The 16,304-nt window shown below is 32.1% G+C and overlaps 1 long non-coding RNA gene across 1 annotated transcript; it reads right to left on the reverse strand.

Moving 5' to 3' along the window:
- Positions 1-3,135: 3,135 nt before the first annotated feature.
- LOC143048281 (uncharacterized) lies at positions 3,136-12,674 on the reverse strand. The gene is made up of 3 exons (XR_012969779.1): positions 12,544-12,674; positions 11,693-12,369; positions 3,136-3,447 (listed from the first exon to the last, which is right to left on the reverse strand). It is a non-coding gene; the product is annotated as an uncharacterized LOC143048281 (long non-coding RNA).
- Between the last annotated feature and the right edge of the window lie 3,630 nt (positions 12,675-16,304).

A 16,304-nucleotide genomic window follows, 5' to 3' on the forward strand; every position in this document is an offset into this window, starting at 1 on the left:
CCATGGGTTGTTAATTACAATTTTACAGTCATGTTGAAAAGAAAGTAGCATAAATTCCACTTTTTTTATAAACAAAACAACACAGAAATAATATTTTGAATTGCAAATCAACCAAATCGGATTGGGGAACCAAGATCAAGTCATTCGTCGATGTTTCTTTTAATTTCAACAAAGATATGATATTTTGCATGGTTGCTATCTTTATTTCCCTGTGTGAAGGTTTCATAAGGATAACCTGATAGAAACAACAACGCTTCAAGGCTTTTTTAATGAAAATAATTTATTTTCGGAACAACTTTCGCATTTCAACAATATAACTCAACGAAATCCGAGCTACTGTTGCAGTCTAAGTACGGAGTTTTCAAGTTGAATTATTACAAGAGCTTTTAGAAAGAACCAAAATGAAGCTAGTATTAGCATTTTATGACACGTCCGCTATACAAATGACGTCATCTTACTAAATATTTCAAAGTTTTGTCACAACGTTGAACGCATCTTCCCCCATTGACCATGTGGTGAAGTTGTCATGATTCCTTCGAAAATTTTAGAGACACAAACACTAGCCGGTTTACCATAATAATCTTGTCCTCTTTTCCTCGAACATGACCTACCAAACTTATTAGTTTTGTACTACCATGCGCAACACAAAGAGTACCATACATAAAGCAAGTTTACCCCTCCCAAGCACATGTTATCATCTGCGGATTTTGGTGGATTATATTTGCAAGGTCTTTAAAAGTTTTCTATGTTTGGGTTTGGATTCTGTTTTTTGTTCTTTTGATTGTGTTTTGGGATTTTTTTAATGATATTGTCAGTTTATTTTCGACTTATGAATTTGAATATCTCTTTTTATATTTTGCCTTTCCTTGACGTCATGTAAAATTGAAGCTACCGAGGAATTGCCCGAATAACAGGTGGCTCTTCGTTCATACATACATGCTAAACATAAATTTATTACTAGTAATTGCTTTTGTCCAGTATTGTAAATATCAAAACATGAGGATTTGGCGAATGATTTTGAGAAAAATCTTGAGTGATCATTTAAAACAAAACAATCTAAAGAAATTCTAAATGATTCCTTAATGTAAAGCACGTGCAGGCAATTTTCGTTTGTCTTGGAGATTAGTCAATGGTAAATTCAGGCCATCAGATTGACTATAGTAGCAATCTTATCCCGAAATTCAAAAGTTAAGGTCAATAACTTTTATAGGGAGACAATTAAAAATTTCTATCATTTGATTTATTTATACTGCTTGTTTATTATTTTTGTCGTTTATCATTAATGTCTATACATAAATGCTTTCAATAAAAAAAAAAACAATCTTTAAAAACATATCCATGATACCTTAAATTGATGTTTCTAATAATATAATGTCTCATTTGGAGTTATTTTGAGATCTTGTAAAACAACTGACTATGCTACATGGTAGCTGCTAAAAGATGGTTTTTCTTTCTTTTACTGTGCTTATGGTTTTAATGTAACACAAAACCGAATGGCATATCTCCCGATTTCCAAACTTTTTGGCATACATGTACTTTGAATCGAATTACATCGGAATATGTTTTAACAAATGGGGTTCAACATCTTTATTTTCTTGTAATTAACATAGGAAAACGACCATTTCGACGACAAATTTACATAGATATATAGGGAAAATGCCTGTTTTTCGGCTGATCGTTTTAGATATTCCAAAGGATGGCTATATTCTTATATACGGAGAAAAACAAAAAACTAATCCTGGTTTGCATACCGAATCTATACTCGTTTAGAAACTCATATGTCACATCCTTGATTTTAAGATAATTGGCTTCAAAGTTGGTCGATACGCTAAGAATTTGGCCTAAAACGTGCTGACAATTTAAGCTATGCGCGGTTTCTATGAATCATTTTTTCTAGAACAAATTGTTGAAATATGACAGTCAATATTGCTATTGTCATGACATTGTCGATCACGGTGCATCAAAATGCGCTGAAAAAGATCTAATTCCAGTACAGGATTAATTTGTTTTACAGTTTAATTTAGAAAAATTACCAACATAGTTAGATACTACAATTAATTACGCAATTCCTAACACAATTATATATTAATAGCATTGTTCTTGTTACAAAGTACATCAATTAAATTAATAACAAACATAATCTCGATTTGTATATTTTTTTTGAAATTTACCTGTGACGTCACTTTCTGTGGCGTTGATGCATCCGTGCGACGCACAGGTCGTAATTCTATTATACTGTTTTTGTGTACTGTCCTAAATTGTTTTAGCCATTCTTTGTTATTCTGTGGTTAACATATTGAAATATACTTTTAGATCCTCAATGCTCTTCAACTTTGTACTAGTTTTGCTTTATAAATATTTTGATATGAGCGTCACTGGTGAGTCTTATGTAGACGAAACGCGCGTCTGGCGTACTAAATTATAATCCTGGTACCTTTGATAACTAATTATATTATTTATATATGTATTTCTCTGTCCTGCGTGTTGCATTTATTTGTTCTGTATTATTTTCATGTAATGCTGTCATTTTAGGGGTATATTTAACGTTACTATAAAGCGCGAGGTTTTGTTAGCCAAAACACCAGGTTTTTTAAAATGTCATGTACCAAGTCCGGAATAAGGCAGTTGTTATCTAATAGTTTGTTTCTTTGAATGTTGCATTGTCGGTTGTTTTTTGTTGCACATCAGTGTTTCTGCTGTTCGTTTTCCTCTTATGGTTGATGTGTCTCCCTCGGTTAAAGTTTGTAACCCGAATTTGTTTTCTCTCAATCGAATTATGACTTTTGAACAGCGGTATACTACTGTTGCATTTATTCCTTACATTTTCTACTCTTTATGTTCATTTAAAAGTCTATTGTCAATGTAATAAAAAGATTAACTAACCCAATCATACAAATATCGAAAAATGTTCATCTCATCTCATCTCATATGACCGAGCTACATTAATTATTGACCAATATGATGACAAAAGCCCCGTAAAGGTCTAGTTGTGCTAAGTAGAATAAGTTGGTGTCAGACATTCAATATGGCGGATCGATCCCCAGGTAAATGTACGACTTATTAAAACAGAATTTTCCATAAGTGTTTAGTACTTGCTTGTCTCATACAGATTTATTACAATATTAAACAAGCATAATATTTTCCTTCATCCACTTTATTTTCAATAATTAAACTCTGGATTTGTTTCACTTTGTCTGTAGTTTCTCATATAACCACAGACTTCACCATTGTATCATTTACCCAGTCAACTATATATCTCAAGGTGCATACTAGTAGTTGAGCTTTCCACGTGTTAAAAACCTTATCAAATATTCCCTGCATTTCATCACAGGATTTTACTTAAGAATGCTAAGTCCCAAGTCAATCAGAGATTCGTTAAAGTAGAATATCGAAATGGTGTTCAGCGATTTGACTGTTTAGTCAGTATGACATATCCTCTTGGTTTCCCTGAAAATATAAAAGTGTTATTGTAGTTTTCTTATCTATAAGGCCTTTTATCGCCCAATATTAAAGTTATATTATAAACATGTCAACCTACAAAACACATGTTTAGATCCTTTCTAATGAACGTTCTTATAAGTAAATTATCATATCAGTGATTTTATAATAAGAAAATGCGTTAGTTTTTTTTTTTTTTTTTTTTTTAATAAATAACGATGCCTGTTCACGGTTGGTAACGTCGCCGTATCGAGAAGTGTTTGAATTAGTATAGTGACTTTGTAAAAAATCAAATTGGTGGGATATATTTTTCTAATAGTTATCAAAGGTACCAGGATTATAATTTAGTACGCCAGACGCGCGTTTCATCTACATAAGACTCATCAGTGACGCTCATATTAAAATATTTATAAAGCCAAACAAGTTCAAAGTTGAAGAGCATTGAGGATCCAAAAAGTTGTGCCAAATTTTGTAACTACTACTGGGCTGGTGATACCCTAGGGGACGAAATGTCCACCAGCAGTGGCATCGACCCAGTGGTGTAAATAGTTATCAAAGGTACCAGGATTATAATTTAGTATGTCAGACGCGCGTTTCGTCTACATTTAGGACTCATCAGTGACGCTCATATTAAAATATTTATAAAGCCAAGCAAGGACAAAATTGAAGAGCATTGAGGATCCAAATTCCAAAAAGTTGTGCCAAATACGGCTAAGGTAATCTATGCCTGGGATAAGAAAATCCTTAGTTTTTCGAAAAATTCAAGGTTTTGTAAACAGGAAATTTATAAAAATGACCACATTATTGATATTCATGTCAACACCGAAGTGTTGACTTCTGTAAATTACAAACAATGACAAATTGTATACACGGGATTGTTTTCCTAAAAGAAGTTATAATGATAAGTTGCTTTGTTTATAGCTATAAATGCTTGTCAATGCAATTGTTATTTGTTTTTTTTTTTGTTTTTTTTAATTATTTAGGTAATATCATGGCACTTGTATATCAATTTTCCATTCCCTATTGTTAATTTTCCATTTTTAGACGGCAATGTTCCTTTGGCTCCATTATACGGTGTTTACATATCCCTACTCGTTCGTTATGCCCGTGTGTGTAGTGATGTCATAGATTTTAACGAACATTATCAATGCATCACTGGTAAATTATTAAGTCAGGGATTTCGTTACCATAAATTACTTAAAACGTTTACTAAATAAAGGCAACAGTAGTATACCGCTGTTCAAAACTCATAAATCCATGGACAAAAAACAAAATCGGGGTAACAAACTAAAACCGAGGGAAACGCATTAAATATAAGAGGAGAACAACTAAGCTCTTTCATAGACACAAATCTTTGATAAGTAAATTTGGCTGTACCTTTAGAAAACTTATTTAAAACGGTATTTTACAGCCTTAACTTTTCGGCAATATTGTATTAAAAGCGCAGAAATCATTATGTGATCGAACCTTCACCCGCGTTGTTATTAGATCTTTAAATGTAGTTTTACATTGGCACAAATATCGATTTCGTCATCAGCAAATCGAAACATAAATAAATTTGTATTCCTTCTAAGCGGGATGTATAGAGACTTGTATCCACGTATATTATTTTCCATAAAGAAGTTAACTCCTAACTATACGACTGCCTGTCGATACATTTATTTTTGGCATTGTACAAATCATATCTTCTTCGACTGTTCATGACGTTAAGGGCATACGATACAGTTACAGGGGAGGTAATGACGTTGCTAACGTAAGTTATTATTTTCGTGACGTCAAACTATGACTTATCAGGAAAATATTCAGTGTTCGACTGATTTTTATCATTCAAACTTATTTAACTTGAACACGAGTTCATGAACTCCTCTTTTTTAAAATGCTATTTGGTTTGATTACGCGAGAAGATTATATGTGCCAATTTTTATGAAAACGTAAATAGTGCATTTTTTTTAAATTTGATAAATATACAGCAAAAAATGATGTTTTTTTTCTACATTCATGAACATTTGATAAATATGAGTTATTTCTGAATAAAAAATGTATAAATGTTTAGGATACTTATAATATACAGAAATTACAAATTATTTAACAAAAAACAATTTGTGTTTATCTTTTAAAACAAAAAGTTATGTCTTTCTTTCGAAATGGAAAATACGGCCACAAATCCGAATTTTGAGGAAATATACAAAATTTTGACCTCATTTTAGTCAAAAAGTAGCACATGAAGGTATATTTTTTATTACATATTTGATTTAATCAGGTAAAAAATAGTCTATATGGAAATTTTTACCAAAATGTAAATACGGGATCAAAACTGTATCGTATGCCCTTAAAATACTATTAAAGTCCCACTGGGATGTGTTCTAGTTGATTTTAGTCTCTGATGCATGATTTTTTATTATTCATTATTAATGACTTTTAACTAGCTGCGAGTACTCTCAAATCGTAATTTCATGTTAATTTGACCTGTTGATACTATTTGTAATGCTTTTTTTGTTATTTAATGTTTACTTATTCAGAGTTATATCTCGGCTATATATCAGCTTTGATAAGTGTTTGATATTACTATAATTTTTCACTTCTGCGTACTATGAATAACAAAATTAAAAGATATTTCCATTCTCCGTTTAAACTGTAAACCTTACCCCAAAATTACATTCATTTACCTGTGTATAGTATTGTATATGGCTGCTTTTTTTCAAGGTTATTGTTGTGGTTTTTTTTGGTTTAACATCTCACAACGGTATACTAATGTTGTATGGTCGGGTTATTGTCTCTTTGACACATTCCCCGTTTCCATTCTCAATTGTATGACTTATTTATTCACATTGTATCATAGATCAAATTTGATTGATTTGAGCCATTCCAATTGATATTTTATAGTGTGTTTTTCTATGTTGTGATGTTACACTATTGTTTCATGTAAGGTTGAAGGACGGTACCTATACCTCGTTCACACTATGCCTTTTTAAAACGGGTTAAATTAAGGTAGTGTGGATTTTTCAAATATGAAAGTTATTGTGTAATAAAATTCATTTTTAGATAGCTGAGTACTAATTTAGCCTTCAAAGATGGTTTATAAGATCATCAAGATTATTTTTTTACATGTTTTATCGGCTGTTTTCTGTTTGACTCTCCGTATTGTAATAGCTAGACCAGCCATCGGTCCAGAAATTAATGTAATGTTTACAAACACTTTTTTTTGTCGCAATTTTACAAAAAAACGAAAGACATATGATTTTAATTGGATTAACTGAAAGATATATGTAAACAGCTTCAGAAAAGGTATTACTTCAAGCGATTGCAATTCTACCTTTAGCCAAATTTTGGGGAAATATGTGACATCTTTTCCCCCCTTTTTGCAATATCTGATAGCAAATAAATGCAGATTGTTGCCATGAATTCACCCAAAAGAAACTATATTTTACCGTTTTATATACTGGATATAAAATCTATGGAAGATTCTGATTACATACATATGCACATATATGACACAAATAGTAAGCTTTATATTGCAAGAAAGTACTGAAAAGGGGATGGTAAAATTTATGAGAGCAAATTATGATATTTTTTCCTAACTGTTTATTGCTACCTAACGTAGGGCGAACCCGGATTAACTACCTCACGTGTGAACTCAAATGAGGTTGTTGCTATAGTGACATATATGACGTTTGCGTAAATAAGTCATCAATGTGACTTAACTATTACGTGACGTCATACATTGAATGACGTCATATTTTGACAGACATCCAGTTACCGTATATAGTGGGTCATGAATTATATAATCATAAAAAATTAGCGACAAAAAGAGGGATATAAGTGTATTAATCTATGTTGATAACCTGGACAATGACAAACGATGAAACCTACATATCGCTTAAATCGTGTGAACACGGTACTATTTAAAAGTAACTGTTTAAACCCGCTGCATTTGTTTGCACCTGTCCCAAGACAGAAATCTGATGATTAGTAGTTTTCGTTTTTTTTTATGTGGTTTATAAGTGTTTCTTGTTTTTTTATATAGAGTAGACCGTTGGTTTTCCCGTTGAATGGTTTTACACTAGTCATTTCTAATGCTTTTTATAGCTTGCTGTTCGGTGTGAACCAAGGCTCCGTGTTGAAGACCGTACTTTGACCTATATTGGTTTATTTTTCCAAATTGTTACTTGGATGTAGAGTTGTCTCATTGGCACTCATATCACATCTTCTTATATCTACTTGTCTTGCTGACCATGTATGCTTTTAATATATAAAAAAAATGAGAAGATATGGTATGATTGCCAATGAGACAACTCTCCACAAGAGACCAAATGACAAAGAAATTAACAACTATAAGTCACCGTACGGCCTTAACAATGAGCAAAGCCCATACCGCATAATCAGTCGTAAAAGGTCCCGAAATGTAAATGTAAAACAATTCAAACGACAAAACTAACGGCCTTATTTATGTACAAAAAAATGAACAAAATACAAATATGTAACACATAAATAATTAAACGACAACCTCTGAATTACAGGCTCCTGACTTGGGACAGGCACTTACATACAGAATGTGGCGGTGTTAAACATATTAGTGGAATCCCAGCCCTCCTCTAACCTGGAACAGTGGTGTAACAGTACAACATAAGAACGAACTATAAAAATCAGTTGAAAAAGGCTCAACTCATCAGATAATTAAATCTATCAAATACTTAAAATTCAAATGGACGTGGCGAGGTACTTGTACATCCAAACAACTAAAAGACACTCAGTACAGATCTGAGAGTACTCGCAGTTACTGACAGCTAGTTCAAAGCCAATAACAACTGATAAAAAAAATCTTGCATCTGTTATGTCTTTTTCTGTCTATTATAATTTTCAAAAAACGACAACAATATATATTTTTGTTTTGTAAAATTTGTCAACTAAGATCAAAAACTCATAAAAGAGACAGTTCTAGGGTACACAAACATTATATAGATCTCACAATTTTAACCATTTTGCGGTTTTCCAAATAATTGACAAATCCCTTTTTTTTTTTATTTTTATTATAAATTTCCGGAATTTTCTTTTACTTTTTGCATCTGACATAGCTGTGTACCATCTTTCTAATCACTATATTGAGGTGTTAAGAAAAGAAACGCGAAAAACTTAACGGACAGACAGATGAACAGAACCTAAGGAAAAAACGACCAACTGAATATAGGTTACAAGTTTTTTGAATGTGTGGACAATTTGTTACATTAGTAATGTCCACTCTACATAAATTTTAGAAATCAGCTCTTTGAAAACATACAACACTTAGTTGCTTTTTCCATAGAACATATTGTTTAACAAAACAAAACCCTTTTTCAGAAATATACATAGTTATATAAGCCATATAAAAAGATTCTTTGATTACAATTGGTGTATCTTAATTATAGTGTACTCGTATCTTACTGTTACTGTTTATATATAATAAACATAATATCTTTATTTAATATATTGTTATGCCCGACCTACGATAGTAGCGGGGCATTATGTTTTCTGGACTGTGCGTCTGTTCCTTCGTCTGTACGTTCGTCGGTCCGTCCCATTTCATGTTAAAGTTTTTGGTCAAGGTAGTTTTTGATGAAGTGTAAGTCCAATCAACTTCCAACTTAATACACATGTTCCCCATGATATGCTCTTTCTTTTTTTTTTTAATGCCAAATTAGATTGTTGACCCCAATTTAACAGTCCACTGAACATGGAAAATAATAGTGCAAGTTTCAGGTTAAAGTTTTTGGTTGAAATTTTTTCTTGGTCAAGGTAGTTTTTGATGAAGTTAAAGTCCAATCAACTTGAAACTTATTACACATGTTCTCTATGGTATGATCTTTCTAAATCTAAATGCCAAATTAGATTTTTACCCCAATTTCACGGTCCACTGAACATAAAAAATGATAGTGCGAGTGGGGCATTCGTGTAATGTAGACACATTCTTGTTCATTAGATGTATTGAATTATATAATTGCTGTCATCTCGAAATTTTGTATATTGTACTTATTTGGAGAGGATAATTTTAAGTTGGTATACCTTGTATATCCAATCATATGTTTAGACAATAAAATATGTTTAAACTTAACTACTTGAATACGAAATGAATTTTCGCAATTGATCAAATTACATATCAGTCAGGATTTTACTTCGTCAAATTATCTCCCCATTACGCCAGTTCAATTTCACAATCGTAGAAATGGAAGCCATTGTTTGGATGACGGACCAATTTTGCTCTTAAAAACCGATAAATTTATCCACATAGCACCATTACGATCCTTATATGTCAGTTGTATTTTAAAAGACAAATGTATCTACTAGCTAATGAGCATCGGTTAATGATCTTGTCTGCATTGATTCAACTTAAAACTATTGTCCGATCGGTTGCCAGGTGGAATTTTCCAAAATTCTTAATCTAAAAATCTAACTAACTATTTCGTGAAAGGGCAGACTAAAATTTTCAGTGGTTGAAGATTATAAACCCTAGTTATCACACACAAAAAATATATTTTTTCGAAGATATGCATTTTCATCATTCAACTTAAAAGACTGTCGTCGAGTACTTTAAGCAAAAAAAAAAAAAAAAAAGCTATTCGAACACACCTACTCTGTTTTTGTGATTAATTAGATAGGTATTTCACTTGACCCATATATTTCATCTTTTCGTTCTGTATTTTTGTTTTATGTTATAAAGTCAACCTGCAGCTTTGATATATAAAAATGATAGAATCTGAAGCGAGATGATATATCAAATACTCTTGCTTTGTACGTTTTAAAGAAAAAATATACACCTCAAACACGCCCCAACATAACTTTGAAAGGTGCACTCGATTTTCTCTCTTCGATACAATTGTTACCCATTTTTTGGAATTTTTTCTTGAGTCACATAATGGAAGGGCAGACAAGAAAATTACTGAACTAATAGATTGATATGTTCTCCGTCCGTGGTATTTTTTTTATTTTCTACATCCTACTTGATAGATACCCATGTCGTCGACTTGATATCTAATAGTTCTGCATAACTATGTAATAGATAGATTGAAAACTTATGCAAATGGTGTTTTTAAAATAAAACACTCCGTAATTGAGAAGAAAATTGTCGTTTTATTTGTTTCTATTAACTTTTAAAATATTTTTTACTATAGTAAACATTACAGTAAGCATTTATCGCCTTCTCTAACAAATAGTTTCGATTCTTTTGTTCTATTTCGACTTGGTTTCCGCCTGATATGACTGTATGTATGTTTTTTTACATATATCAGTGCTTAAAATCATATTACCTTAAATATAATAAAATATGGAATAAACAGGACTATTGTTACACAATGGTTAGTTGAGAAATAAGGTACTGTACTGTTAGCATTCATACTTATGAGCTGAACATGACTGTTTATTTATAAGTGTTTTTCTATCATATCCGCAGAAGACCAATCAACAGTATTAGAGCCGCGATACTATTGAAAAACACACCGAAATATTATCCGATAGACCATTGGAGATTATTTGTTCGGCATTGTCAAAATTTTGAAGAGGGTTGCCCAAAGTATTTCCAAATAATGTATACTATATACAATTTAATTAAATTATGTATACAAATGCAACACACATAAGAAGCAGACACAATTCATAAAGAGCATGTGCGGTTGAAAAAAATTACAAATATCATCTTTTAAGCTCAGTAACTGTCGGTCCTTAAATTTGTTGAGAGTCATTGTTGTTAAATAAAAAAATAAGATCTTATATAAGAATTGGCGAGATTTGGTTTTGCGAAAAGGATACTAGATATTGTTGGAAGAAACGTTTAAGTTGGTACATAACACTACAGGGAGGTAACACTGTTTTACTCACGTTGTATTGTTAAGGAAATAGTAAGCCTTTCAATTATCAAAATAAGTGTTTGTTAACTTGCTATATGTCCAATAAAAAATTTCCGAGAAAGTGCTTGGTTCAAGTTTTTCGATTTTTTTGTCAAAGTGTCAAAGTAAATATTCTGACAAAGTTTTATGAAAATTAAACGAGTCAAATTAATTTTAGTCAAGTTGTTTGGTACCACCTTAAAGTTAAATACGGAAAACATTTTTAAAGATCCTCACAGATATTGAGCTTTAATTTTAGAAAAAATGAATTGCTTTGTATAAAAGGTCTTACTGGCTAATTTAATTCCAAGTTTACGCCATGTCACGTCAGTTTTGTAATAACCATCATTTACATATCACACCCGATTTCTTTTCATAAAAATAAAATTTATGATATTTACCTGTTGAATTGTCTTTGGCCTGCATAGCTTCAAAGAGTAAAGAGACAGGAACCCAATACGGCGGGTATTTAAATCTAGCTGTATCCAATATTAGAACAAGATCTCGACTTGGATGATAACCACCGACTGGAGAAAAATGGCCATCTCCTGTCTGAGAAAGCACACTCCGGGAATACGACAATGTGATCACAGATTCATCTTGTTTTGTATAGTTGTGAATAACCGCTCGGAAAGCTTTTAGAGAAGCAGTTTCATCCACATATGTCAAACTTGTTTCAAGGCAATTGTTTTCAGCCATTGATATAAATTGGTCCATAGTAATACCCTCTTTTTCCATAACAGCAATGGGAACACAACAATTCAACATGCTTTCATGATACCAGCGCCATGGTCGTTTCCATACTTTTCCCGGGTCTATTTCAAGAGCGTTTAACACCATAACTAGTGTACTGAGTCCACAAAAAGCCGGCTCGTCTTGGGTACGGAACTGTGAGGCTAGTTTGAAATAACATTCCATATGACCAGATAACAATGCTTCCTCAAAAATTGTTTTTCCCTCTCTCGATGAAAATGAAACGCATGAATCTGGCAGTGTACGTTTGTAAAACACAGGTTCCGATTCTGGTTGCGAGATAAATTTGTCGAATACGTGCGCCATCAGTGATCTTTCTGTTATACTGGAAATATAAAGCTTCGTGTAAAGATGATGATTTAACTTCGACTACTTTTAAGTACTTTAACGTAGTTGGAGTGTATTTAATTTAAAATTTGTAAATGTTGGTACCTGTTGATCTTCGAAAGAAACAAAAAATAAAGAAAATACTTTAAATCTTTAGAACTGTAATACTCACAAAACTTTCTTAACTCTTCCATCAAATCATACATATTTTTTTTTAATTTTTACTGTTAGTGCATTCTAGAAACCAAGGATTTGTTTAGTGCTATACATATTCTTGATTCTACCACTGCGCATGTTGGTTAAGTTTCATTATTTGTTTTAAATTTTAATTCCTTAGATATATGTGTTTTAAATATGATTATCAAACAAGAATAAACTTGTTCCTGACTTTTTGACAGCTTTATACTTATCTATTTATCTATACTTTAACGTACCTGACGCTTATCAGATGAAATAAAATGGGATAAATATTATATAAAAATATATAACTTAAAAATATCTATGTGATAATCTGGCATCATTACAATGCCAGTCTTAAAATCAGTTTCAGATCGCCAAATACTATAATGTGTCATTAAATTAAAACAAGCAGGTCGTACTTTTCAAAGACTTTATATTTTAACGTAGTGTTAACATGGTCAATGTGTTAACCAAATTATAATTTGGAAACGAAAGTCAAATATTTTCTTGGTTTTCAAATATTATTTGAAATGTTTCAATTAACAGTAAGTAGTATCTGATTAGAGAGAAAGTCTACGGTTCTTTTACTTCTATCCGTCTCCATGTCTACTTCACATTTGCCTTTTTATCCTTTTCCCTGTCCTCAGTTATGCATGGTTTCACACACTAAACAATAAAATATTTATGACAAATATTGCAACGTACTTAATGTAGCCAGATACATATAATACATTGTCTATAATTGTATCATATGGCTCTGATGTAGCCTATTATATAAGTCTGTACACTTACCAAATTTACTCATATTGAAGTTTCTATATTCTTAATCAGTAATCCTCTGCTTTGAAATTTTAACGCAACTTACATAGCAAATGTCAAAAACACTTTTTACTTCACCATACAGAAAAGATACTCTAGATGATTTGGTCAAGTCGAATCTTCATTTGCCAGATTGCAAGCAGAAACCCTAAGAATCGTCTGTCATTGTTACCTTCTAAAAGCATCAATGCATCACAAACATAAACCCGCCAATGTAACGCTGTGCGTCTTTCGTTGAAAAACAATTTGGCGGCATTTGATAAATAAACTGTTTTCTATTCGTACTGGCTGTGGAAAAATAGTTCTTTTGTTTGTGTTAGCTTATCGTTTTCCGTACAAAAATTTCAACTTTATGACATTATATCGAAGTCAACAGATATAAAAACTAAACATCCAGCCCGGTGATTTATTACATTTTATGCCTCCCTTTTTGTGGTCATTTGGAACAGTATACATGCTAGACTGGTACCCCGACGTAATGAAATCCTTGACCATACCGAATGCATACTGACTGAGGGAACAAACTTATATAAATGCAAAAACTGAAGTAAACAAATGAGTCTTTGTACGTTTCCAAATGACGGTTGTTTGGTATACAACTGCAATGTTTTTTTACACTTACCACTGTTTGGTTCTTTTATATGTATACCCGTGTAGGCCACGCATTCATGTTGGCACAAACTAATCATGTGAAACCTGCATATATAAATGTTGCGATTCTGTTAATACTAGAAGCTGTTAATAAATGAATTCCTTTAATTTTGTCGTCTAGCACTAAAGGTAAAGAATAAAACTTACTGACCATTGGGGGGGGGGGGGGTTGCATGTTGTATATACAGGGCCGTAACTGGCCCCTTTTAATACTGAGGCAAAATACATTCGCCGAGCGTAGCATGGCGAAACAATTTTGGCGAGGGGTCTTGGGCTGCTGAAGGCCCCCAGAAGCTCTGAGAAAAATAACGCAAAATCGTGCATTCTGAGCGTTTCCCGTACCCTTTCTTACATATAAACGCAAATCATTTTTAGCTATTTTTTCGACAATATTCTGGTCTCAAAGCAAAAACATAGATTCATTGTTATTTAAGACTTTAAAGTTTTAGGGAAATTCAAAACATTAAAAGACCGATATGGAGGATAAAGCAAAAATCGTAATTCTCATAATCATTAATACCGGATCTGTCTGTCTGTTCTTGTCTTGTATTGTGCTGACTTGAGATTTTTTATGACTAGATTTAAATATAGTGACAGTAATTAGTGCAGTAATATACGTTAAATACTAGTACTGCTCAAGTCGACACCTAGGGACCATATTGACCTTGTTTTACGGTCTTTATGATTCTTTCATTATTGAAGACTCTCCAGCAACTATCAAGATGAAGAACAGGAATAAAAACTTTGACCATTGATCATTTGTATTTTTGTTCTATACATTGACATTGTGTGCGATTAGCTTCCGTGCACGTGTACTTCATATTCCTTTATTTTCTGTTAAAGGGTCTGAACACGACTTAATGCAAATTTAACCCTTGAATGTAAAAGGTCATATGGCAATACATTAATGTTTTTTTTTCAACAAATGATTTGATACCGGGAAATTGGTGCTCTTACTTTAATTTAAACCATGTCAGCTATCTAGTTTTATCCACAGGCGCTTGGGTATATGATACAGTTATTTTTTTGTTGATTAAGATATTCAATTTTCTATATATTTATAATACACATCTATCACTTCTGTGCATATCTCACCTATGGAAAATACCTTTTTTTGCAATCCATACTAAAAAATTGGGTATGGTTTTCTATACAAGAAAGGCAGTTTCGTATTCTTTGATATCAAGTTCAATTCTCCATGCAGAAACGACCACTTTTTGTCTGAGTCCAGTAGCATCGTATATTCTTAAAATATTTTCTCGTATAATGCCTGGACATCGGTGGACATGCAACATTACACAGTGTGACACGTTTACAAATGAAAATCAACACGCAGACTAGTCATTAAATAGGACAATAAATGAACAAAAGACAAACCCGGGACACAGAAGTACAAACAATAGACTATCAACTCTGAAAACCAAAAGTAAAATAGAAACATGGATTACGAAAAATATGCAGGGGCGACATCAGAGAGTGAAGAGAACTTGCTTCTTGCAAGACACTTTCAGTGAAAACAATTTGATATAAAAACAATCATATGAAGACAATCTTTTGTTTTAGTTTGTTTGTTTGTTTGTTTTTTTTTTTTTTATTTAAAACATGAGGCATTTGCCTCAATGTAGTTACGGCCCTGATATAGAGATGAAATTGAACGTTGCAACAAGTCAACATTTTTACAAATTAATTTTGGTAGGCTGCTTTCTAGTTGGATTGGTTTTAAATTTTAAATTAAATGAATTCATAATAGCAATGATACCAAACGTATCAGTGAATTGTGGTCAGTTTGGAAATTTGAAGTAGAACTATTTTTTTTTAGATAAACTAATAACTATGAACATTATTTATCTTGTAATTATGTCGATTTTTTAAAAAGAATAAATAGCTGCGCCATTAGTCCATGATACACCCGTCGCTTTTTCAAAGAATTACGTTTCACAACTCCTCAATGTCATTTCAGAAATGTATGAGAAAAAAACTAATGGGAGGTTATTCTGATAGATTTAAACCGGTCACCAAAGTTCATGAAAATTCTCAAAGCACTTTTGAGTTATTGTCTAAAAACTGAAAAATCCACCCTTTTAATGAAGTAATTTTAATAACTCGGAAACATAAATTCTTGAATTTATAGAACTCGAAATGGAGCGTACGTCAATAGATATAAAAAAATCACAAAAGTTTTCTGAAAAGCCTTTTTTGAGTTATTATTTGAAAATTGGGAAATCCACCTTATTGAAAGTATAAAACCAAACAACTCGGAGATTTGGTGAAAGCATTTTGGCG

The sequence above is a fragment of the Mytilus galloprovincialis genome, chromosome 10, assembly GCF_965363235.1.
Source record: "Mytilus galloprovincialis chromosome 10, xbMytGall1.hap1.1, whole genome shotgun sequence".
Classification (NCBI taxonomy): Eukaryota; Metazoa; Mollusca; class Bivalvia; order Mytilida; family Mytilidae; genus Mytilus; species Mytilus galloprovincialis.